At 39.9% G+C, this 26,538-nt stretch overlaps 2 non-coding genes and 1 pseudogene across 2 annotated transcripts; all 3 read left to right on the forward strand.

Annotated features, from left to right (window-relative positions):
• LOC148545880 (4,5-DOPA dioxygenase extradiol-like) overlaps positions 1-26,538 on the forward strand; it is a 173,541-nt pseudogene that overhangs the window by 14,736 nt on the left and 132,267 nt on the right.
• On the forward strand, positions 13,491-13,597 carry LOC148545882 (small nucleolar RNA R71). Its single transcript, XR_015901306.1, has one exon. It is a non-coding gene; the product is annotated as a small nucleolar RNA R71 (small nucleolar RNA).
• On the forward strand, positions 24,073-24,180 carry LOC148545883 (small nucleolar RNA R71). The gene has a single exon (XR_015900982.1). It is a non-coding gene; the product is annotated as a small nucleolar RNA R71 (small nucleolar RNA).

Genomic DNA, 26,538 nt, shown 5'->3' on the forward strand with positions numbered 1-26,538 from the left:
AAAATCCACTTTGAGTGCAGGGAGGTCAGAATCCAACAGCATCAGCAGTCCTTCTTCAACCTCTGAATCTGATTTTTGCTCATGTCCTTCAATTTCAGCCAGAAAATACCTGAAATCACAGAAAAACACACAAACTCATAGTAAAGTCTAGAAATGTGAATTTAACATAAAAACTAATGTAAACATCCCTAAAAGTAACTAGATTCTACTAAAAACATACTAAAAACAATGCCAAAAAGTGTATAAATTATCCGCTCATCACAGTGCTCTCACCAAGACTCGAAGAGGGAGCAGCAAGGAAAGCAAGGTAGCATTCAAAGAGTGCTCAAAGAAGTGAGGGCAGTGCTCACAAGAGTGAGCATTTTCGTGACTTTCCCAAGGAAATTAAGGAAGCATAACGCTCATACCAAGGTTCGAAGAGGGAACCAAGGCAGCACGCATTCAACACAAGGAGTAGCGCTCATTATTTGAGCGCAGCGCTCACTTATTGAGCGCTAGGTGCATGCCATGACACAAGGGAGATACACCATGACCCATGCCACTTGAACCAAGTCATCTGGATCCACTCTTCTTCAAATCCAAAGTAAGCAAATCCCATTATCATCACTCAAAGGCACAAGAGATAGTTAGAATAGGAATTTCATTTAAGTTGTAATTTATTTTTAATTTCAATTTCATTTTCTAAAGCCTATATAAAGGCATCAATTTCATTTCATTAAGGAGGCTGGCTCTCCTAGAGAGCAATAGGAGTAGGATAGAATAGAAAGCTCTCTTTTAATTTTCTTTTGACTTTGGAGATTGGGATTAGATCTGAGTTTACTTTCTGTATTCATTTTCTTTCTTTTGCAAATTCACTTCTCTGCTTCTGGTTTTTGAACTCTGATTGAAGAATTCTCTGAAGATCTTCATCTTGGAGTTCCATTTCTTTTCTGTTTTTTGAATCTATGAATTAAAGATCGGATCTCATGTGTTTCTTTCTGATTTACCTTCTTCTGCAATTTTACTTTTTCTACAAATTTTACAATTCAATTTCCATTGAGCTTGATTTTAATCTTCTGTTCTCATTGCTTTCTGTTCCCATTGCTTCCAATTTACTTTCATGCAATTTAAATCTTCTTGTTCCTCTGCACTTTACATTTGATGCTTGCTGTGAGCTTGATTTACATTTCCTGCAAATTTACATTTTCTGCAATTGCTCTAAGTTACTGATTTATTGCTTTCTTTAATTTATAGCACCCAGCCCCCTTTACATTTCATGCAATTTACCTTTGTTGTCATTTAAGATTTTGCCAATTTACATTCCTTGTTCTTTAAGTTTCACTGCAATTTAGTGCAATTTACTTTTTGCATTTTAAATTCCTTGCAATTTACTTTCTGTTGCTCCAATTTTCACTCAATTCACCAATGTTAGCTTGACTAAACTAATCACCCACTAAAGTTGCTTGATCCATCAATCCCTGTGGGATCGACCTTACTCTAAGTGAGTTTTACTACTTGATGCGACCCGGTACACTTGCCAGTGAGTTTTGTGTGGAAATCTAATTTCCACCCATCAAGTGGTGATTCAGACTTTTGAGTTGGTGTGTGAATTCTTGGAACTTCTTGCTTGGATAGAAGTCTTCTTATATTTCTTTCTATGCACTATTTTGATTAAGGAGAAAAAGTATAAGAAGGGTTATGTTTTGTTCCGAGCTTAGCCGAATTGCTAAATTTTTAGTTTTTCAAAGATTCCTTCCATGGGTTCAAGGAGGAATATTTTTAGATGCGTTCCACACGGCGCCATCACCTTTTTTGGCTGATTTGAAGGGGGAGCACCGTTTTTCCACTTACTAGAATTTGGTGCGGGTGCATCCTTCTTGACGAGGATCACCTATGAGGGATTATTCCCTAAAAATAAAGATATTGCCGATGTTCTGTTGGCGATATTTAAGGATAGGCCGTTGAACCCCTCGGGATGTCATGGGTGATTGGGGGGGGGTGATAACCACTATTTTATGGTTTATCTTATGCTTAATTGAGTGGTTTTTATCAAGTCTTTACACACTTATTCATATAATTTGCATGGTTTTACAATTCCTTTCCGATTTTGCTATATGATTGAAAACTTGCTTCCTAAGCCTTTAAATTGTGTATTTTTAATTCCCCTTTATACCATTCGATGCCGTGATCTGTGTGTTAAGTGTTTTCAGGCTTTACAGGGCAGGAATGGCTTAAAGGATGGAAAGGAAGCTTGCAAAAATGGAAGGAACACAAGAAACTAAGGAGCTGACCAGCAAGGAACGATGCGCGCGCGTGCCTAACGCGTGCACGTGATTTGGAGCTTTCCATGGCGACGCGTGCGCGTACCTTACACGTACGCGTGAAAAGCAAAATTACACAGTGACGCGTGCACGTACCTGACGTGTACGCGTGACATGCGAAGATGACCATCGACGCGTACGCGTGACTGACACGTACGCGTGACATGTGCCACATGCAGAAAACGCAGAAAATGCTGGGAGCGATTTAGGTTGAGTTTGGACCCAGTTTTCGGCCCAGAAACGCGGACTAAAGCCAGGGGACAAGCAGAGACTCGACACTAATCATTATTCACAATTTTAGGTTTTAGATATAGTTTTCTAGAGAGAGAGGCTCTCTCCTCTCTCTAGGTTTTAGGATTCTTAGGTTTAGCTATTTTCAACTTCAGATTTCTGCTTTATTTCAATTTAGCTTATCTTCTACTTTTAATTATTCTACTACTCTAGTTTATCTTCTCTTGTTGATTTATTTGTTTATCCACTTTAGTTTATGAACTCTCATGGTAGATCTGATTTTCTATTTAATGCAATTTGAGGTATTTTATATTTATTGCTTCTCCTTTCATTTGTTGTTATTAATTCCTTGCAATTGGTTGTTTAGGTTTTATCATCTCTTATTAATTTCTATGTTTTTATGTTATGCCTTCCAAGTGTTTGACAAAATGCTTGGTTGGATTTTAGTATAGATTTCTCCTCTTTTGGCTTTGGTTGAGTAATTGGAGACTCTTGAGTTATCAAACTCCTTTGTTGATTGATAATTGAAATTTGCTAGTTGATTTGGATCCCTCAAAAGCTAGTCTTTCCTTAGGAGTTGACTAGGACTTGAGGAATCAAATTGATTCATCCACTTGACTTTCCTTCATAGCTAGAGGTTAACTAAATGGGAGCAATGGACAATTCTCATCACAATTGATAAGGATAACTAGGATAGAACTTCTAGTTCTCATACCTTGCCAAGAGCTTTATTAATTATTAGCTTATTTTCTTGTCATTTACATTCCTTGTTCAACCTTTCAAAAACCCAAAAAGATACTTTTCCATAACCAATAGTAACATACCTCCCTGCAATTCCTTGAGAGACAACTCGAGGTTTAAATACTTCGGTTTAATTTTATTGGGTTTGCTTTAGTGACAACCAAAACCTTTGTATGAAAGGATTCTTTGTTGGTTTAGAAACTATACTAGCAATGAAAATTTATTGTGAATTCTTTACTAGCAAAAATCCGTTCATCAAAATGGTGCCGTTGCCAGGAAATTGCAAACATGTGCCTTATTATTGGTTATTGTGAATATTGTGAATAATTTTGTTTTTTTTTTCGTTTCTTTGTTAGTGTTTCTAGTTTTAGGAGTTTATTTTCATTAATTCTTCTTAGTTTTTATTTTTACTTTCTTTTGCTCCTGTGAATTCTCACCCCTTTGGCTATGAGTTTAGTTCAAATTATGTTGTAGGGAATGGAAGCTATAATGAGAACATGCATCGAGGTCGGAACAATCAAAGATGGGAGGAGCCACAAGGATTTGATCAACCCTCTTGGCAACAACCTCCTCCAATGTGCCATGGGCAACGACCATTCTACGATGCATCCCAAGACAATGGTTATGGTGGACCATTTCGTGACAACCAACCTGCACCAAATTACTATGAGCAAGAGCCATTCGAAGATGCATATCAATCTAATAGCTATGGTGGACCCCCTTGTAGTTACCAACAAGCCCCACCATATGCTTATGACCCACCTCCTCAACATAGCTTTGAACCACCATACTCACAAGCCACCTACAACCATTCACCTCCATATGACCCCAACCCTTATCCACCACACAAACCACCATACGAACCATATGAACCATACCCAGAACCACCTTCCTATTATGAACCCTTTCTCCAAAATAATGAACCCTCCTATCTACCCCAACCTCCACTGGATGACAACACCCTTAATGTTATTCGCCAAGGGCAAATAGAGCTTCAAACCATACTTACCTCTGCTTTCACTAGTCTAATCTCTACTATCCAAGCTTTTGTATCCCGCATGGATCAATCCTCTACCTCGAATACTCAACCCTCAAGCTTTAGTACACCACCACCCTCCATGGAAGAGCACCCACATCCATCAATCCAAGAGCAACACGATCCTAATTATGCTAGTGACATGAAACAAGAGAGAAGGGATCGTCTTAGGGACATAATGGATCGGTTTCACGAATTCATACTTCAAAAAAAGCAAGAGGAGGCCCAAAGAGTGGAGGTAGGAGAGACCCTTGAAGATGAGACAGTTGACAAATTAGTGAAGGTTGGATAAGAGGGAAGCTCCATCATTGAAGACAACTCTACACTAAGCGACATCAAGGAGGAGTTTGATTTTGTATTAGAGCAAGTGGAGAAGGCCGAAATTATCAAAGAAGAGGAAGTGGTTGAAGACTTAAGAGATGCGGAACCTCCATGGGAAAGTCAAGTCATAGAGCCTCCTTCCAAGATGTTTGAATTTGATGTTGAGGAGGGTGTACAACCTCCAAGGCATATCATGGTTGAAGACTTTGAAGAGGTTGATCAAGAGACGGAGATTAAAGAAGAAGAGGCACAACCTCCCATGCCCTTGGTAAGCAATGAAGAAGAGATTGAATTGGCAAAGAGCTACCAAGAGGAAGAGGTTGAAATTAAAGAAGCTTGCAAAGACGTGGAAGTTGTCAAGGAAGAAGACAAGGGAGTGGAGCTTGCAAGATCATTAAAAACATCTCTCCCCAAGCCATTGCCATCCAACACAACATTCAAGTGGGTTAACTCCTTATCCTTGAACTTTACCTTTCCACTTGAATATGGTCTGCTTGAGACGGATGGACAACTTATAGCTCTTTGTGGTTTTAAGAGCAAAAAGGGGATAGTTAATGGTTGGCAATACAATCCTAGGTTCGTTATAGTTGGATGTTCAAGGTCTAAGTGCCATGGTTGGTATAAGTCTCAATTGAATGGGTCTAGGAGGATGTTTAGATGTCTCAGTGAGAATTCCGATTGCTCACCACCCAAGTGGAAAAATGATGATCAACAAGAAAACGGGTGCAAAAGCAAGGTTTGGGACCCCGGAATTCATTCCAACAATCAACACTCTTGGGGCTTTGTCACTTTCTTTAACTTACTTGAAGAATTTCTGCGCCTAGTTTGGGATCCCAAAAGCTATTGGACTTGCAAGCACTGGTGGGATTTGATACGCAGAAAACTTGTCTTGCAACAAATTTCCTTCGGCAAGTGTACCGAATTCGTCGTCAAGTAAAAACTCACAATAGAGTGAGGTCGAATCCCACAGAGATTGATTGATCAAGCAACTTTAATTAGAGGAATGTTCTAGTTGAACGAATCAGAATTTGAGTTGAGAATTGCAGAAAATTAAATGGCGGGAAAGTAAATGGCAGAAACAGTAAATGCTAGAAATAAAGAGCTGAATGTAAATGGCAGAAAGTAAATTGCAGAATCTTAAATGGGAATGGGTAATTGCTCATAAAAGTAAATGGCAGAAATTAAAGAGAATGGGTAAGATCAGAAATGGGGGGTTCATTGGGCTCAGGAGATGTTGTATTCTCCGGATCAAGTTCATTTTCATCTCTTCCTCAATCAATGCATTCATTGATCTCCTTGGCAATCTTAAGTGATCGAATTACAAGGAATTGTAATTCAATCTCTCAAATCTTGATCAATAGCCAATTCCTTGGTCAATTGCTCATGAGAAGAGATGAAGTATGGTCACTGATTATACCACATGCATTTCCCAAATCAAGTGTTGGAAGGATTATAGTCACATATCCATCCACACCCAATTTGGTCCAGCATGAGAAAGCATTTCTAGCATGATCCCTTCATTCCTCTTTCAAGGTTCAGAAGAGATCCAAGTATGAATAGCTTCTTTTGCAAGATAACTACCCAATTGGATGAAGATCGAAAGCTTTCTAGTAAAATCAAGAGAAAAGATAGAAGAAGGAGAATGAAAACTAAAATTGATCCATCAAATTACAACAGAGCTCCCTAACCCAATGAAAGGGGTTTAGTTGTTCATAGCTGTAGAAAATGAAAACAAAGATGGAGAATACATGCTGAAAGTAAACTAGAAGTGCAGAGAAAGTAAAATACAGAGAGTGATTCTAGGCCAAAGGCTCCCTATAGTTTCCGACCCTCTCAACTAATTCAAAGCTACTCCCATATATACTACTCTTCTGATCATCTAGTTGGCTCTTCAAGTCTTGGGTATGGGCCTTTGGATCCTGAGTTTGAAGCAGTTATCTTCATCATTGGGCTTAGCTTTGCTTGCAGAGAGAAAGTAGGCAGGGACTTTTAGCTCAGGACGTTAGTGGTGTTAACGTTAAGTGAAAGTGTGGGTTTGAGAACGTTAGTGACAATCACCTTTTTCACTAACGTTGCTCACCCAAGTATGAGCCACGTTAACCTCAACGTTAGTGGCACAAACGTTGCCACTAATGTTGCCTCTTGGTCCTTCGCACACATTATTGGGACTTACCTTTCCCAATAACGTTGATAAGCCTCCCTCTTCCCTACGTTAGAGTCCACGTTAACTTAGTTAACGTGGCTCTTAACGTAAGCTTGCCAATCCTTTGAGAACATTAGTGACACTTACCTTTGTCACTAACGTTCCAATGTGCCCCTCTTTCTCACGTTAGAGTCGACGTTAACTAAGTTAACGTGGCTTCTAACGTAGTCATGCTAGCCATCTCCAACGTCAGTGACAAAGGTGAGTGTCACTCACGTTGGCTCATTACCTCTTTATCCACGTTAGCTTTCACGTTAACTAAGTTAACGTGGGAGTTAACGTTGCTCATGGTGGCTCTTGGTGGTTCACCCCAACGTTAGTGACAAAGGTAAGTGTCACTAACGTTGACGACCAATTGCTCTCTCCACGTTAGCTTCCACGTTAACTAAGTTAACGTGGGAGTTAACATGGCTTATGGAAGCTTGGCCAACGTTAGTGACAAAGGTGAATGTTACTAACGTTGGCTTCCCTTTTGCTTCTTAACGTTAGAAGCCACGTTAACTAAGTTAACGTGGCAACTAACGTGGCCAATTATGAGCTTGGTCCAACGTTAGTGACAAAAGGGAGTGTCACTAACGTTGGCCTTATTGTCTTCTTCCACGTTAGAGTTCACGTTAAGTAAGTTAACGTGACTCTTAACGTGGGCTATGATGGCTTCGAGGGCGTTATTGGCGATTACTTTTCTCATTAACTTTGCAAGTTAGCTCCCATTCCATGTTAGAGGTCACGTTAGTTAGATTAACGTGGCTGCTAACGTGGTTCTTCCTTGCTTCTTTTGTCCTGAAATCAAGCAATAAAGTGCATCAAAGTTCTAATCCAAGTCATGGGAAATACAACATCCAATTTGTCATTAAATTCATACAAAATCCTCATGAAATCATGTAAAGTGCACAATGTATGCTTGAATCAAGATGTAAGTGAATATCTACCCAAAAAGAGCTTATTTTCTAAGAAAATGCTTGAAACTACCCTAAAAATAGTAAAGAAAAGGTCAGTGAAACTGGCCAAAATGCGCTGGCATCACAACACCAAACTTAAAGCTTGCTTGTCCCTAAGCAAGTATTGGAACAAGAGAATGATGAATGGAATCCCAAGAGAAATGAGTCATTTTTGTGGAAGTCATGTTTCTGGTTTTATGGTGGTTTCATGCATAGCAACTTAGGTTCATTCCTTCACTGGCTTTCAGACCTTTATCATGTCCTAGAATACTCACTGTGATTGCATCCCATGAGACTTTTATTCAGTGATCCTTTTGTTGTCATTTCAGGGCTTATTTGTGTTCTTAGGCTAAGTGCTCTGTAAGGAGGCAACTCTTTAAAATAAGCTTTCAGCCAACACTCCCGAACCCGTTGGTTCAAGGTGCTAGGTGTTGAAGCACCCCTAAGGACTTACTTCCTCAAGTCTCTCCCCCATACATACACACCACAGGCACATGGTTTGTTTATTTTCTTTCCTTGAGGTCTTGGTGTCCAGCACCTCTTTGGGTTACTAAATGTTCTGTAGCAAAGATTGCTCTTGATAGTGGACTTTCAGCTGATAATCCCGGGTTAGTTAACCCAAGTTACCAAGTGATAAAGCACCCCTGAGAGCTTAGTAATCCAAGCAGATCCTTGGTTCAGGAACACCACAGACACATCCCTCAAGACTCAAACCCTTGGTGCCTAGCCTCTTTTCTTGCTATTTTTCTTTTATTCTTCAACTTTGATTGTTCTTTCCCTTTTTCTTATTAGGATCTTGTTATTTAGCTAGTCTTATGGGGTGCGTTCAAAGCATAGTATTCATGACAGATAGTTGTCTTCCCACCTTGTGGTTGAACCAACTTAGCTAACTTATGACCACACCACAAACTCAGGAACTTACTCCATAGTATGAACTCCACTCTGGTCTTTTATAAAACACTCATTCTCTTTTCATTTGATTCAAAAGGACAAGCATACAAATAAGTAAGGAAATGATGCAGTAATGACATTCAGACTAGCAAACACAGCCCTAATCAACAAAAAGTTTAAAAGACAGAATTGAAAAAGGTTCAAACTAACATGGAAGCATGTTCTATCTCATACAAGATCTTCCTTATTCAAAGCATAGAAAAAGATGGACCAAAGAAGGAACTCCACTACCTTTTACTCATGTGGTTGCCCATGCTCTCCTCCTTGCTTGTCCTCTTTGTGTCCCTCTTGAGTGCTCGTACTCCCACTCCCTTTGCTCTTTCCAATCAACTTCTTCCAGAAACCACCATCTTTCATCTTCTTCTTTAGTGTTTCCTTCTGCTGTTTCACTTTCCTTTCTTCTTGTTCTACAAAATCTTTTTGAACCTCATCATATGTAGGGATAGCATAGTGTAGATGATGCATATGACTAGACATGTAGTTCAACTTGGCTTGAGTGTTTACGTTGAACTCCTCCCTATGTAGTTACCGTCCTTCATTAAGCACAGTGAACTCATTGAATGCTTTCATCTGAGCTATTTGCCGCTGATTGAGTTTTTGCAAGTGCTTATCTTGACGTTCTTGCCTCTCAGTAACTTGGTGGATGGCTTGAGTGAGCTGGGAGTAGTGTTCCTGTTGCTGTTCCATTTGTTGTTTCTGCCACTCTTCTTGTTGGCTCATCCAGTTGGACTGAAGGTTTAGTATTTGCTCTTGTCCTTCCATATGTCTCATCTCCAAATCTTTAATGGCTCTTAGAAGGTGATTCATATTCAAGTTGGTTGGGTCATGATGTTCTTTTTGTTGATATTCTTCCCGATGAGATTCCTCTTGATGAGCTCCTTCTTTCGCTTTTTGCTTTCCTATTTGGGGTCTTCTTTGTTGTTGGGTGGGAGTAGTATAGATCAGACGCTGGAGCGTAACTAGCCTCCCAGGATTCACCCAGTCTGGATTGCTATCCTCGAAGACTACCTTGGCTCTTGTACACAATCTGAGAATAGTGCTGGGGTACCAAAGCCTGGCACCCGGATCAACCTTCTCAGCTGACTCTTGAATCCTCTCAGCTATGAGTTCATGCACATTGATTTCTCCACCCTGTACTAGGCAATATACCATAGTCGCTCGATTGATATTGACCTCTGAATTATTTGCAGCTGGGAGGATAGACATCCTTATGAGTTCAAACCATCCCTTGGCCTCTGGGCTAAGGTCTCCCCTCTTGATGAATCGGGGTCTCCCATCTGCATACCTCTCCCAGTCAGCTGCTATAACACAGATATCAGTCATGATTTCTGTGAGCTCATCATTGTCAGGGCTTTTATTTATCCTTGCATGATAACTGAGCTCATCAAAATGTGGTGATTTCAGGTGAAGAGTTCTTGTTATAGCATTGGGCTGAAGTCCACCTCCTTTCCTCTTACGTAGCTTTTGAAGGTTGGGGCCTTGGTTTTGTCTTCTCTAACCACATTTGCATAGAACTCTTTGATGAGGTTTGCATTGATCTTCCCCTCTGGATTCGTGAGCCTTTGCCACCCTCTTTGTTCAATTTTCTCCCGAATCTGTGGGCACTCGTCTTCATTGATTTGGAAGGTTAACTCGGGCAGTATCTTTTTGAGCTTTATCCGCTCAAATTCTTATTCATGGAACGCAGATTTGAATCTCTTCTCATCAAAAGGAATGCTCTCCATTGGTTCCTTCCTCTTTTGCCTCTTGGAGCTTGATGATGCCATGAACTTGAGTTGCTGTGTGAGGAGATTGGAAGGTACGGATAGATGAGGAATATGGTTGGTTAGGACGAGGTGTGATGAAGGAATTTTGGATGCCGGAAGTGTGAAGTGTGGAGAGTGGGAATTCAAGTGTGAGGGGTAAGTACGCACTAGGACTCACTTATATAGGGAGATGATGAGGGGATGAAAGGTATGGATTGATGTGGAGGTTGTTGGATGGACGGATGGGGTTTTGCAGGGCATGAGCACAAGGATCCTCATCTTTATGAAGGCTATTGGTTGTCTTCAAGGGTCTCCTTTCTTCAATGTTGCATGGCAACATTTTCCAATACATCCCCCTTTGGGGCACGTATGTTGTATCCTCCTTTTGTGGTGTCCAAACCTTCTTCATTTAATTGTCCAATCAATCCTCTTCAATGCTCCTTTCCTTTTTCCTATAAAAATAAAATAAAAAAAATCAATATCATAAAAAAAAGATTTAAACTTTACAACTAGAATAATAAAGAAAAAGAATTAGATTGTTTATTCATGAATACCAACTAACTAACTAACTGTGCATCCTTATATGCATATTCGTGGCACCTTGGGTGACACCAAACTTAGTTTGGAGCATTGTGATGAAAAAGTCTTTGTTCAAAGCTCCAAGACTAGCATGCTCTGAGTTGCATTCATGCTTTCTTGGCATGCTTTGAACACCAAACTTGTTCTTCACTATATACTGCATAACAAGGATTTCACCAAGTGTTAGTCAAGTTTGGGTTGGAATTCATAAAAATTGACTTATTAACTATTTTCTAAAAGCATATAAAACATGGGTTGCCTCCCATGAAGCGCTTCTTTAGAGTCACTAGCTTGACGTTTTGCCTTCATCAGGGAGGTCGATAGTGCTTCAAGTCTTCTCCTCTGGCAGTAGACCTATATCCAGTAGTTGTATCAATGATCTCTACATGTTCCAAGGAGAGAACTCTGTTGATAGCGAAGACCTTAGGTAGCTGAGATGGCACAGTGGGGAGATCAGGGGGGATATCTGGGAAGTAAGCTGAGATCACTTTATCCCCTGGAGAGAAGTCCTCTGTAGGGATCTTTTTGTTCCTCCACCTCCTTGGTACCTTCTTCTTTGTTCCTTGTGATGTTGTCTTACTCTTTGCGGCCTCTTCTTCTAAAGGAATTTTGATGTTGTCTTCACATGCCTCTGGTGGTTTAGGTTCCTCCAGCTTTTCCTTGAGCTGTGACAGTTGCTTGTTTCCTTGTCCATCAACCAAGGGAGTTTTCGGATGAGCTTGTTGTTCTTCAATACTCATCTCTTCCTTCAGTATCTCACTGTGATCCTTCCTTAGTTCCTTGTTCTCTTGATCTGCTTCTTGTGAGTGTTTGAAAACAGTGAAGGCGAGCTATTCATCATGGATCCTCAAAATTAGCTCCCCTCGCTCCACGTCTATGAATGCTCTGGCTGTAGCTAGGAATGGTCTTCCCAATATGATTGGGTGAGTGTAACTCTCTTCCATGTCCAATATGACAAAGTCTGCTGGGAGGAAGTATTTCCCAACCTTTACCAACACATTTTCCACCACTCCTATTGCTTGTTTTTGAGTTTTGTCAGCCAGCCTGATGACTACATCTGTGGACATTATCTCATTGATATGTAGCCTCTTCACAAGGGCCAAGGGCATTAAGTTGATGCTTGCTCCCAAATCGTAGAGTGCTCTATCAAACATTGTTTCTCCTATGGCACAGGGTTTGTGAAAACTCCCTGGGTCCTTTCTTTTTGTAGGCAACTCTGGTTGAATGGGGGCGCTGCACTCCTTGTTCATCACTATAGTTTGGCCTCCCTTGAGTGAGCTTTTCCTGGGAAGCAGTTCCTTCATATACTTGATGTATGCAGGCATTTGTTGGATGGTCTTGACGAATGGTATGTTTACATGCAGAGATGCAAACAAGTCAAGAAATCTTGAGTATATTCTCTTCTCCACAGCACCATTGAGTATTTGGGGAAAGGGTGCATAGAGTCTCAGCAGCTCTTGTTGTGAGATTTTTGGTTCTTGGTGATCTTTTTCCTTCTCCTCTGCTGAGGTATCTCCAGGTTGTTCTGACGACTTGTTTGGCTTGTCCTCAGTCTCCTTATCACTTATAGTGACCATCTTGCAATCTTCCCATCTTACTTTCTTTGTTTCTCCTCTCGGATTTTTTTCCGTGTCACTTGGGAATCCATCTGTAGGTTTGGGAATCTGCTCAGAGAGATACCCTACTTGAGATTTCAACCTCTTGATGGTGTCTCCCTGGTTCTTAAAATTTGCTCGCACTTCCTCCTTGAACGCTTTGTTGTCTTGAATCTCTTTGCCTATGCCTTCAAGTAGATTCTCAATCCTTGAGAGTCTGTCATCAAATGATGGGTGATTGGGATTAGAAGTGGAAGGATGAGAAATGTTATTTTGGTTTTGATATGGATATGGAGAGGTGTTGTCATGGTGGTGTTGATATGTTCTCTGTGTGAATTGTTGGTGAGCTGCATTGTTGTTGGGGTTGTGATGTCTCCGATCTTGGCCTTGATCTTGTTGATTTCTTCACCCAAAGTTTGGGTGATTCCTCCAACCAGGGTTGTAGGTCTTGGAGTATGGATCATGGTTTTGCCTAGGTGAATTCCCAATGTAGTTGGCTTGCTCCTGACTACCCTCTGCTTCTTCATTCACTCCTTCTTGGGTTGCTGATGAAGTGGTGATTGCTACTACTTGGTTCCTCTCCATCTTCTTGGTGAGGTCAGCCAGCTGCTTGGTAATGAGCTTATTTTGGGCCAGCAGAGCATCTACATTGTTTAGCTCCATCACTCCTCTAGTGTTACCTCTTTCAGAAGCATAGAAATAGTCATTTTCTGCTACAGTTTCAATGACATCTATGGCCTCCTCAATGGTCTTCTTCTTGTTTAGAGATCCCCCGGATGAGTGGTCTACTGCTTTCTTTGATTCATAAGAAAGGCCTTCATAGAAAATGTGTAGCTGCACCCATTCATTGAACATATCTGGTGGACACCTCCTTGTCAGGTCCTTAAACCTCTCCCATGCTTCATATAGAGTCTCACCATCTTGTTGCCTGAAAGTTTGGACCTCAGCTCTCAGCCTGTTAATTCTTTGGGGAGGATAGAATCTGGCTAAAAATTTGTTCACCACATCTTCCCAAGTTGTCAAACTCTCCTTCGGAAAAGACTCCAGCCACTTGGCTGCCTTATCCTTGAGTGAGAATGGAAATAAGAGCAGTCTATAGGCGTCAGGATGAACACCATTAGACTTCACCGTGTCACATATCCTCAGGAAGGTGGTTAGATGTTGATTGGGGTCTTCTTGGACTCCTCCTCCGAATGAACAGTTGTTCTGAACAAGGGTGATGAGCTGCGGTTTTAGTTCAAAATTATTGGCATGGATGGTCGGCTTTTGAATGCTACTTCCACAGTTTCCTGGGTTTGGATTGATGTAAGAGCCTAAAACTCTTCTCTCCTCCCCAGCATGATTTGCTCGACCTTCTCTGCCATGGTTGTGAGCCTCTTCTTCATGATGGTTTTCCATGTTTTCTTCCATGTTTGGTTCAAAGTATTCCTCCTCTTCCTCGGCACCCACTACTCGTTTTTCTCTTGCTTCCCTCCTTAATCTAAGGAAGGTTCTCTCAGGTTCTGAATCAAAGGAAGTTGAAGCCCTGCTTCTTCTCCCTGTCATACAACCAACAAAGCACAAGCAAGGAAAATAGATGCAGGAAGTATTTCTGTTAGAATTACTGTTAGTGTGAGTGATGCAATATATCAAACAGTTAGTGGGTCAGTGAACTGAATTGTAAATAACAAAAAAAAAAAAAAACAAAAAAGTAGGGGGAGGGAGAGAAATTAACTAAAACTGAAAGTAAATTACTCAAACAGAAAATTAAATCAAACAAACTAAAAATGCTCAATCTAGTTATCCTCCAATTTAATCATTGTTGATTCAAAATCAATCCCCGGCAACGGCGCCATAAACTTGATACGCGGAAAACTTGTCTTGCAACAAATTTCCTTCGGCAAGTGTACCGAATTCGTCGTCAAGTAAAAACTCACAATAGAGTGAGGTCGAATCCCACAAAGATTGATTGATCAAGCAACTTTAATTAGAGGAATGTTCTAGTTGAACGAATCAGAATTTGAGTTGAGAATTGCAGAAAATTAAATGGCGGGAAAGTAAATGGCAGAAACAGTAAATGCTGGAAATAAAGAGCTGAATGTAAATGGCGGAAAGTAAATTACAGAATCTTAAATGGGAATGGGGTAATTGCTCATAAAAGTAAATGGCAGAAATTAAAGAGAATGGGTAAGATCAGAAATGGGGGGTTCATTGGGCTAAGGAGATGTTGCATTCTCCGGATCAAGTTCATTTTCATCTCTTCCTCAATCAATGCATTCATTGATCTCTTTGGCAATCTTAAGTGATCGAATTACAATCAATTCATTGTAATTCAATCTCTCAAATCTTGATCAATAGCCAATTCCTTGGTCAATTGCTCATGAGAAGGGATGAAGTATGGTAACTGATTATACCACATGCATTTCCCAAATCAAGTGTTGGAAGGATTATAGTCACATATCCATCCACACTCAATTTGGTCCAGCATGAGAAAGCATTTCTAGCATGATCCCTTTATTCCTCTTTCAAGGTTCAGAAGAGATCCAAGTATGAATAGCTTCTTTTCCAAGATAACTACCCAATTGGATGAAGATCGAAAGCTTTCTAGTAAAATCAAGAGAAAAGATAGAAGAAGGAGAATGAAAACTAAAATTGATCCATCAAATTACAACAGAGCTCCTTAACCCAATGAAAGGGGTTTAGTTGTTCATAGCTCTGGAAAATGAAAACAAAGATGGAGAATACATGCTGAAAGTAAACTAGAAGTGCAGAGAAAGTAAAATACATAGAGTAATTCTAGGCCAAAGGCTCCCTATAGTTTCCGACCCTCTCAACTAATTCAAAGCTACTCCTATATATACTACTCTTCTGATCTTCTAGTTGGCTCTTCAAGTCTTGGGTATGGGCCTTTGGATCCTGAGTTTGAAGCAGTTATCTTCATCATTGGGCTTAGCTTTGCTTGCAGAGAGAAAGTAGGTAGGGACTTTTAGCTCAGGACGTTAGTGGTGTTAACGTTAAGTGAAAGTGTGGGTTTGAGAACGTTAGTGACAATCACCTTTTTCACTAACGTTGCTCACCCAAGTATGAGCCACGTTAACCTCAACGTTAGTGGCACAAACGTTGCCACTAACGTTGGCTCTTGGTCCTTCGCACACGTTATTGGGACTTACCTTTCCCAATAACGTTGATAAGCCTCCCTCTTCCCTACGTTAGAGTCCACGTTAACTTAGTTAACGTGGCTCTTAACGTAAGCTTGCCAATCCTTCGAGAACGTTAGTGACACTTACCTTTGTCACTAACGTTCCAATGTGCCCCTCTTTCTCACGTTAGAGTCCACGTTAACTAAGTTAACGTGGCTTCTAACGTAGTTATGCTAGCCATCTCCAACATTAGTGACAAAGGTGAGTGTCACTAACGTTGGCTCATTACCTCTTTATCCACGTTAGCTTCCACGTTAACTAAGTTAACGTGGGAGTTAATTTTGCTCATGGTGGCTCTTGGTGGTTCACCCCAACGTTAGTGACAAAGGTAAGTGTCACTAACGTTGACGACCAATTGCTCTCTCCACGTTAGCTTCCACGTTAACTAAGTTAACGTGGGAGTTAACGTGGCTTATGGAAGCTTGGCCAACGTTAGTGACAAAGGTGAATGTCACTAACGTTGGCTTCCCTTTTGCTTCTTAACGTTAGAAGCCACGTTAACTAAGTTAACGTGGCAACTAACGTGGCCAATTATGAGCTTGATCCAACGTTAGTGACAAAGGGGAGTGTCACTAACGTTGGCCTTATTGTCTTCTTCCACGTTAGAGTTCACGTTAAGTTAACGTGACTCTTAACGTGGGCTATGATGGCTTCGAGGGCGTTATTGGTGATTACTTTTCTCATTAACTTTACAAATTAGCTCTCATTCCACGTTAGAGGTCACGTTAGTTAGATTAACATGGCTGCTAACGTGGTTCTTCCTTGCTTCTTTTGTCCTGAAATCAAGCAATAAAGTGCATCAAAGTTCTAATCCAAGTCATGGGAAATGCAACATCCAATTTGTCATTAAATTCATGCAAAATCCTCATGAAATCATGTAAAGTGCACAATGTATGCTTGAATCAAGATGTAAGTGAATATCTACCCAAAAAGAGCTTATTTTCTAAGAAAATGCATGAAACTACCCTAAAAACAGTAAAGAAAAGGTCAGTGAAACTGGCCAAAATGCCCTGGCATCAGGATTCCTGGATGAGTTCAAGCACAAGCCACCATGACAACGTGCTCACCAAATGTCCAACTTAAGGACAATAACTAAAAGTGCTAGGTGGGAGACAACCCACCATGGTATGATCTTTCAATTTTATTCTTAGTTTTATTCTATTTTATTTTTATCAATGTTCATTCATACTTTCTGCATTCTACATTCTGCATAAAAAAAAGGGGGCAAACCACGCGTGCGCGCAGGCCACGCGTGGGCGTCGATAGCAATTTCGCTCCCCCATCCAACGAACAGAAAGTTGTGATGGAATCGTGCGGCTGGTGTGCAAAAATAAAAAGCATAATTTGACCCATGCAAATGCCTATAGGATGCATGCGCGTCACCTGCAACCTGGGAATACCACCGTACGCGTCAAGCACACGCACGCGTGGGTATTGCAATCGGCGTAAATGGCGTGCTAATCCGAGAGTTGTGCTGCCCTTGCGCTGGAACTGTGCTAGAGGCACAAAATCACCCACGCGCACGTGTCTGGTATGTGAAATTGTTACTCTGAGGTTGTAAAATTTGTTGTTCGTTCTCTCCCTGGTAATGGCTCCAAAAACGTGTGCACAGTACCATGGTCCAAGCATAACTTCACAACTTCGCACAACTAACCAGCAAGTGCACTGGTCGTCCAAGTAATAAAACCTTACGTGAGTAAGGGTCGATCCCACGGAGTTTGTTGGTATGAAGCAAGCTATGGTCACCTTGTAAATCTCAGTCAGGCGGATATCAAATGGTTATGGAGTTTTTGAATGATAATAATAAATAAACAGAAAATAAAGATAGAAATACTTATGTATATCATTGGTGAGAATTTCAGATAAGCGTATGGAGATGCTTTCGTTCCTCTGAGTCTTTGCTTTCCCGCTGTCTTCATCCAATCAGTCTTACTCCTTTCCATGGAAAGCTTTATGTAAGGGCATCACCGTTGTCAATGGCTACATCCCATCCTCTTGTGAAAAAGGTTCAAATGCTCTGTCACGGCATGGCTAATCATCTGAGGTTTTCGATCATATTAGAATAGGATTCACCCTCCTTTTGCGTCTGTCACTACGCCTAGCACTCGCGAGTTTGAAGTTCGTCACAGCCATCCCTTCCCAGATCCTACTCGGAATACCACAGACAAGGTTTAGACTTTCCGAATCTCAGGAATGGACTTCCATGGGTTCTAACTTATACCACGAAGATACTAATAACTCGGACTCAGTCCCCTGTATTAGATATCTAAGAGATATTCATTCTAGCTTGGTTGCATGTAGAACGGAAGTGTTTGTCAGGCACGCGTTCATAAGTGAGAATGATGATGAGCGTCACATAATCATCACATTCATCATGTTCTTGGGTGCGAATGGATATCTTAGAAGCGGAATAAGTTGAATTGAATAGAGAAACAGTAGTACTTTGCATTAATTCATGAGGAACAGTAGAGCTCCACACCTTAATCTATGGAGTGTAGAAACTCTACCGTTGAAAATACATAAGTGAAAGGTTCAGGCATGGCCGAGAGGCCAGCCCCCAAAACGTGATCACAGGATCAAAAATATAATCCAGGATCTTCCAAAAGATCATAAGATGAAAATACAATAGTAAAAAGTCCTATTTAGACTAAACTAGTTACTAGGGTTTACAGAAGTAAGTAATTGATGCATAAATCCACTTCCGGGGCCCACTTGGTGTGTGCTTAGGCTGAGCTTGAAGTTTACACGTGGATAGGTCATTCTTGGAGTTGAACGCCAGTTTGTAACGTGTTTCTGGCGTTCAACTCTGGCTTGTGACGTGTTTCTGGCGTTTAACTCTAGATTGCAGCATAGAACTGGCGTTCAATGCCCTTTTGCGTCGCCTAAACTCGATCAAAGTATGGACTATTATATATTGCTGGAAAGCCCTGGATGTCTACTTTCCAACGCAATTGGAAGTGTGCCATTTTCAATTCTGTAGCTCCAGAAAATCCACTTTGAGTGCAGGGAGGTCAGAATCCAACAGCATCAGCAGTCCTTCTTCAACCTCTGAATCTGATTTTTGCTCAAGTCCCTCAATTTCAGCCAGAAAATACCTGAAATCACAAAAAAAACACACAAACTCATAGTAAAGTCCAGAAATGTGAATTTAACATAAAAACTAATAAAAACATCCCTAAAAGTAACTAGATCCTACTAAAAACATACTAAAAACAATGCCAAAAAGCGTATAAATTATCCGCTCATCACAACACCAAACTTAACTTGTTGCTTGTCCCCAAGCAACTGAAAATCAAATAGGATAAAAAGAAGAGAATATACTATAAATTCCAAACTATCAATGAAACATAGCTCCAATCAGATGAGCGGAACTTGTAGCTTTTTGCCTCTTGAATAGTTTTGGCATCTCACTTTGTCCATTGAGGTTCAGAATGATTGGCATCTATAGGAACTCAGAGTTCAGATAGTGCTATTGATTCTTCTAGTTCAGTATGTTGATTCTTGAACACAGATACTTTATGAGTCTTGGCCGTTGCCCTAAGCTCTTTGTTTTCCAGTATTACCACCGGATACATAAATGCCACAGACACATAATTGGGTGAACCTTTTCAGATTGTGACTCAACTTTGCTAAAGTCCCCAATTAGAGGTGTCCAAGGTTCTTAATCACACTCTTTTGTTTTGCTTTGGACCTTGACTTTAACCGCTCAGTCTCAAGTTTTCACTTGACATCTTCACGCCACAAGCACATGGTTAGGGACAGCTTGGTTTAGCCGCTTAGGCCAGGATTTTATTCCTTTAGGATCTCCTATCCACTGATGCTCAAAGCCTTGGGATCCTTTTTATTACCCTTGCCTTTTGGTTTTAAAGGGTTATTGGCTTTTTGCTCTTGCCTCTTGGTTTTAAGAGCTTTTGGCTTTTTCTGCTTGCTTTTTCTATTTCTATTTTTTTTCGCCAAGTTTTTCTTTTTTTCTCTGCAAGCTATTTGTATTCACTGCTTTTTCTTGCTTCAAGAATCATTTTTATGATTTTTCAGATTATCAAATAACATGTCTCCTTGTCATCATTCTTTCAAGAGCCAACATATTTAACATTCTTAAACAACAACTTCAAAAGACATATGCACTGTTCAAGCATTCATTCAGAAAACAAGAAGCATTGTCACCACATCAATATAATTAAACAAAGTTCAAGGATAAATTCGAAACTCATGTACTTCTTGTTCTTTTGAATTAAAACATTTTTCATTTAAGAGAGGTGATGGATTCATAGGACATTCATAACTTTAAGACAGAGTTACTAAATACTAATGATCATGTAATAAGACATAAACATGGATAAGCACTTAACATAAAGAAAACAAAAAACAGAGAATGTAAGAACAAGGAATGAGTCCACCTTAGTGATGGTGGCATTTTCTCCTTGAGGAACCAATGATGTCCTTGAGCTCTTCTATGTCTCTTCCTTGTCTTTGTTGCTCCTCCCTCATTGCTCTTTGATCTTCTCTAATTTCATGAAGGATGATGGAGTGCTCTTGATGTTCCACCCTTAATTGTCCCATGTTGGAACTTAATTCTCCTAGGGAGGTGTGGATTTGCTCCCAATAGTTTTGTGGAGGAAAATGCATTTGAGGCATCTCCGGGATCTCATGGTGATGAGCTTCATGCGTCTATTGAGATCCATGAATGGGCTCTCTTGCTTGCTCTATCCTTTTCTTAGTGATGGGCTTCTCTTCCTCAATGGGAATGTCTCCTTCTATGAAAGCTCCAACTGAGTAACATAGATGTCAAATAAGACGAGGAAAAGCTAGCCTTGCCCAGGGAGAGGGCTTTTCGGCTATTTTGTAGAGTTCAAGGGAGATGACTTCATGAACTTCTACTTCCTCTCCAATCATGATGCTATGAATCATGATGGCCCGATCCACAGTAACTTCAGATCGGTTGCTAGTGGGGATGATGGAGCATTGGATGAACCTTAACCATCCTCTAGCCACAGGCTTGAGGTCCAATCTTCTTAGTTGAACCGGCTTGCCTTTGGAGTCAATCTTCCATTGAGCTCCTTCCACACATATGTCCATGAGGACTTGGTCCAACCTTTGATCAAAGTTGACTCTCCTTGTGTAGGTGCGTGCGTTCTCTTCCATCATTGGCAAGTTGAATGCCAACCTCACATTTTCCGGACTAAACTCTAAGTATTTTCCCCGAACCATTGTAATATAATTCTTTGGATTCGAGTTTTTACTTTGATCATGGTTCTTAGTGATCCATGCATTGGCATAGAGCTCTTGAACCATTAGGATGCTGACTTGTTGGATGGGGTTTGTTAGAACTTCCCAACCTCTTCTTTGGATTTCATGTCGGATCTCCGGATACTCATTTCTCTTGAGCTTGAAAGGGACCTCGGGGATCACCTTCTTCTTGGCCACAACATCATAGAAGTGGTCTTGATGAGCTTTGGAGATGAATCTTTCCATTTCCCATGACTCGGAGGTGGAAGCTTTTGTCTTCCCTTTCCCTTTTCTAGAGGATTCTCCGGTCTTGGGTGCCATCAATGGTAATGGAAAAATAAAAGCTTATGCTTTTACCACACCAAACTTAGAATATTGTTCGCCCTCGAGCAAGAAAAGAAAGAATAAATGAAGAAGAAGAAGAAAATATGGAGGAGAGGAGGGAGAGGTGTATTCGGCCAAGAAGGGGAAGAGAGGGTTGTGTTGTGTGAAAATGAGGAAGAATGGAGGGCTTTATATAGGGAAGGGAGGGGGGGTTAAGGTTCGGCCATATAGGGTGGGTTTGGGTGGGAAATTGGTTTTGAATTTTGAAGGTAGGTGGAGTTTATGAGGTAGGTTTATGGGGAAGAGTGGATGGATGTGAGTGGTGAAGTGGTGATACGGAAGAGAGATTGAGGTGATTGGTGAAGAGTTTTGGGGAAGAGTGTTTATTGGGAAGAGAGGATGAACATTGAGAAGAGGGAAGAGAATGAGTGGTGGTAGGTGGGGATCCTGTGGGGTCCACAGATGCTGAGTTGATCCTGTGGGTCCACAGATCCTGAGGTGTCAAGGAATTGCATCCCTGCACTAATTAGGCATGTAAAATGCCTTTGCATGCAATTCTGGTGTTTAAACGCCGAATTGATGCTTGTTTTGGGCGTTCAGCGCCCAGATGCAGCATATTTCTGGCGTTGAATTCCAGCCAGATGCTTGTTTCTGGCGTTCAGCGCCAGCTCTTCCTCAGTGTACATTTCTGGCATCTGAACGCCAGCATGCTGCTTGTTTCTGGCATTCAACGCCAGATCCATGCTTTGTTCTGGCATTGAACGCCAGCCAGATGCTCCTTACTGGCGTTTAAATGCCAGTAAGATCCTCCTCCAGGGTGTGATTTTTCTTCTGCTGTTTTTGATTCCGTTTTCAATTTTTATATTTATTTTGTGACTCCACATGATCATGAACCTAATAAAACATGAAATAACAATAAAAATAAATTAAAATTAGATAAATAAAAATTGGGTTGCCTCCCAACAAGTGCTTCTTTAATGTCAATAGCTTGACAGTGGTCTCTCATGGAGCCTCACAGATGTTCAGAGCATTGTTGAGACTCCCCAACACCAAACTTAGAGTTTGGATATGGGAGTTCAACACCAAACTTAGAGTTTGGTTGTGGCCTCCCAGCACCAAACTTAGAGTTTGACTGTGGGGACTCTGGTTGACTCTGTTTTGAGAGAAGCTTACTGTGCCTCTTTTCCATGTTTACAGAAGGATAACCTTGAGTTGTAAATACAAGGGAGTCCTCATTCAATTGAAGGACTAGTTCACGTCTGTTAACATCAATCACAGCTCTTGCTGTGGCTAGGAAGGGTCTTCCAAGGATGATGGATTCATCCTCATCCTTCCCAGTATCTAGGATTATGAAATCAGCAGGGATGTAAAGGCCTTCAACCTTTACTAATATGTGCTCTACTTGTCCATAAGCCTGTTTTCTGGAATTGTCTGCCATCTCTAATGAGATTTTAGCAGCTTGTACCTCAAAGATTCTCAGTTTCTCCATTACAGAGAGTGGCATGAGGTTTATTCCTGACCCCAGGTCACATAGAGCCTTCTCAAAGGTCATGGTGCCTATGGTACAAGGTATTAGGAACTTCCCAAGATCCTGTTTCTTCTGAGGCAATCTCAGTTAACCCAATGCATTTAGTTCATGGTGAACAGGGGAGGTTTATCTCCTCAAGTTTCATTACCAAATAAATTGGCATTCAGCTTCATGGTTGCACCAAGGAACTTGGCAACTTGCTCTTCAGTAACATCCTCATTCTCTTCAGAAGAAGAATATTCATCAGAGCTCATGAATGGCATAAGGAGGTTTAATGGAATCTCTATGGTCTCTAGATGAGTCTCAAATTCATTTGGTTCCTCAGAGGGAAACTCCTTATTGATTACTGGACGTCCTAGGAGGTCTTCCTCCTTGGGATTCACGTCCTCCCCTTCCTCTTTGGATTCGGCCATGATGGTTATATCAATGGCCTTGCACTCTCCTTTTGGATTTTCTTCTGTATTGCTTGGGAGAGTTCTAGGAGGGATTTCAGTGATCTTTTTACTCAGCTGGCCCACTTGTGCCTCCAAATTTCTAATGGAGGACCTTGTTTCGTTCATGAAACTTATAGTGGCCTTAGATAGATCAGAGACTAAGTTTGCTAAATTAGAGGTATTTTGTTCAGAGTTCTCTGTCTGTTGCTGAGTGGATGATGGAAAAGGTTTACTATTGTTAAACCTATTTCTTCCACCATTATTAAAGCCTTGTTGAGGCTTTTGTTGATCCTTCCATGAGAGATTTGGGTGATTTTTCCATGAGGGATTATAGGTGTTTCCATATGGTTCACCCATGTAATTCACCTCTGCTATTGCAGGGTTTTCAGGATCATAAGCTTCTTCTTCAGAAGATGCCTCTTGAGTACTGTTGGATGCAGCTTGCATTCCGTTCAGACTCTGAGAAATCATATTGACTTGCTGAGTCAATATTTTATTCTGGGCCAATATGGCATTCAGAGTATCAATTTCAAGAACTCTCTTCTTCTGAGGCGTCCCATTACTCACAGGATTCCTCACAGAAGTGTACATGAACTGGTTATTAGCAACCATGTCAATGAGTTCTTGAGCTTCTGCAGGCGTTTTCTTTAGGTGAATGGATCCACCTGCAGAAGTATCTAATGACATCTTAGCTAATTCAGACAGACCATCATAGAATATATCCAAGATGGTCCATTCTAAAAGCATGTCAGAAAGACACTTTTTGGTCAGTTCCTTGTATCTCTCCCAAACTTCATAGAGGGATTCACCTTCCTTCTGTCTGAAGGTTTGAACATCCACTCTAAGCTTACTCAGCTTTTGGGGAGGAAAGAACTTGGCTAAGAAAGCCTTGACCAGCTTATCCCAAGAGTTCAGGCTATCCTTAGGTTGAGAGTCCAACCATATTCTAGCTCTGTCTCTTACAGCAAAAGGGAAAAGCATGAGCCTGTAGACTTCTGGATCTACTCCATTAGTCTTAACAGTATCACATATCTGCAAGAATTCAGTTAAGAACTAAAAAGGATCTTCAGATGGAAGTCCATGAAACTTGCAGTTTTGTTCCATCAGAGAAACTAATTGAGGTTTCAGCTAAAAATTGTTTGCTCCAATGGTAGGGATGGAGATGCTTCTTCCATGTAAATTGGAATTAGGTGCAGTAAAGTCACCAAGCATCCTCCTTGCATTATTATTATTTTCGGCTGCCATCTCCTCTTCCTGTTCGAAAATTTCTGTAAGGTTGTCTATGGATTGTTGTATTTTAGCTTCTCTTAGTTTTCTTTTCAGAGTCCTTTCAGGTTTAGGATCTGCTTCAACAAGAATGTTCTTGTCCTTGCTCCTGCTCATATGAAAAAGAGGAAACAGAAAAATAATAATAATAATAGGGATCCTTTTTACCCAGGTATAGAGGCTCCCCTGTGTGAGTAGAAGAAGAAAAGAATGTAATGTAAAGAAGGGAAGAAGAAAAACTCGAACACAGAGAGGGAGGTAGTGTTCGAATTTTTGGATGGGAGAGAAGTGTTAGTAGATGAATAAATAAATAGAAGGAGATGAGAGAGAAGGATTTTCGAAAATTATTTTTGAAAAATGGTTAGTGATTTTTGAAATTTAAAAGAAGAAATATTAAAATAAAATTTGAAAGAATTAGTTAATTAAAAAGAATTTTTGAAAAAGAGGGAAGATATTTTCGAAAATTAGGGGGAGAGAGTTATTTAGGTAGTTTTGAAAAAGATAAGAAACAAACAAAAAGTCAATTAGTTAGTTGAAAAAGATTTAAAAATCAATTTTGAAAAGATAAGAAGATAAGAAGTTAGAAAAGATATTTGAAAATCAAATTTTTGAAAAAGATATGTTTTAAAAAGATAGGATTAAAAAGATATGATTTTGAAAAAGATAAGATAAAAAGATATTTTTGAAAAGATATGATTGAAATTAGTTTTGAAAAAGAATTGATTTTTAAAATCACAATTAATGACTTGATTCACAAGAAATCACAAGATATGATTCTAGAACTTAAAGTTTGAATCTTTCTTAACAAGTAAGTAACAAACCTGAAATTTTTGAATCAAAACATTAATTGTTGAAGATATTTTCGAAAATTATGAGACAAAATTAAGAAAAAGATTTTTGAAACATATTTTTTTTAAAAAATTTTCAAAAATGACTAAGAAAAATGAAAAAGATTTGATTTTTGAAAAAGATTTTGAAAAAGATAAGATTTTTAAATTGAAAATTTGATTTGACTCATAAGAACAACTAGATTTTAAAAATTTTTGAAAAAGTCAATCCAAATTTTCGAAATTTATGAGTGAAAAATGGAAAGATATTTTTTTTTTATTTTTGAATTTTCAATAATGAAAGAGAAAAACATGAAAAAGACTCAATGCATGAAAGTTATGGGTCAAAACAACGAATGGATGCAAGAATGCTATGAATGTCAAGATGAACACCAAGAACACTTTGAAGATCATGATGAACATCAAGAACATATTTTTGAAAAATTTTCAATGCAAAGAAAACATGCAAGACACCAAACTTAGAAATCTTTCATGTTCAGATACTATGATTGCAAAAATGCACATGAAAAACAAGAAAAGACACAAAACAAGAAAACATCAAGATCAAACAAGAAGATTCGCTAGGAACACTTGAAGATCATGAAGAACACTATGAATGCATGAATGCATGATTTTTCGAAAAATGCAGAGAATTTTTAGAAAAAATGCAATTGACACCAAACTTGAAATTGACTCAAGACTCAAACAAGAAACAAAAAATATTTTTGATTTTTATGATTTTATGATTTTTTTTTTGGATTTTTCGAAAATTAATGTGAAAAAGAAAAATAAAGATTCCAAAATTTTTAATGTGAATTCTAGGAATCTTGCACTCTTAGTCTAAAGCTCCAATCTGAGGGTTAGACATGGCTTAATAGCCAGTCAAGCCTTAGCATGTAAATCAGGTGGATCAGGAACAGCAGCAGGTGGATTAGCAACAACTAGCTTGCTCTTGATAATGTTGGGTTGGAAGCCCCAGTCCAAATGAATTTAGACATGGCTTTACAGCCAGCCAGGCTTCACATGCTTCATGAAACTCTAGAATTCATTCTTAAAAATTCTGAAGAATAATTTTCGAAAACAAATGAGAAATTTTAGAAAGATTTTTGAAAAT

This window comes from Arachis ipaensis, chromosome B9 (assembly GCF_059453495.1).
Source record: "Arachis ipaensis isolate K30076 ecotype BB chromosome B9, ASM5945349v1, whole genome shotgun sequence".
Taxonomy (NCBI): domain Eukaryota; kingdom Viridiplantae; phylum Streptophyta; class Magnoliopsida; order Fabales; family Fabaceae; genus Arachis; species Arachis ipaensis.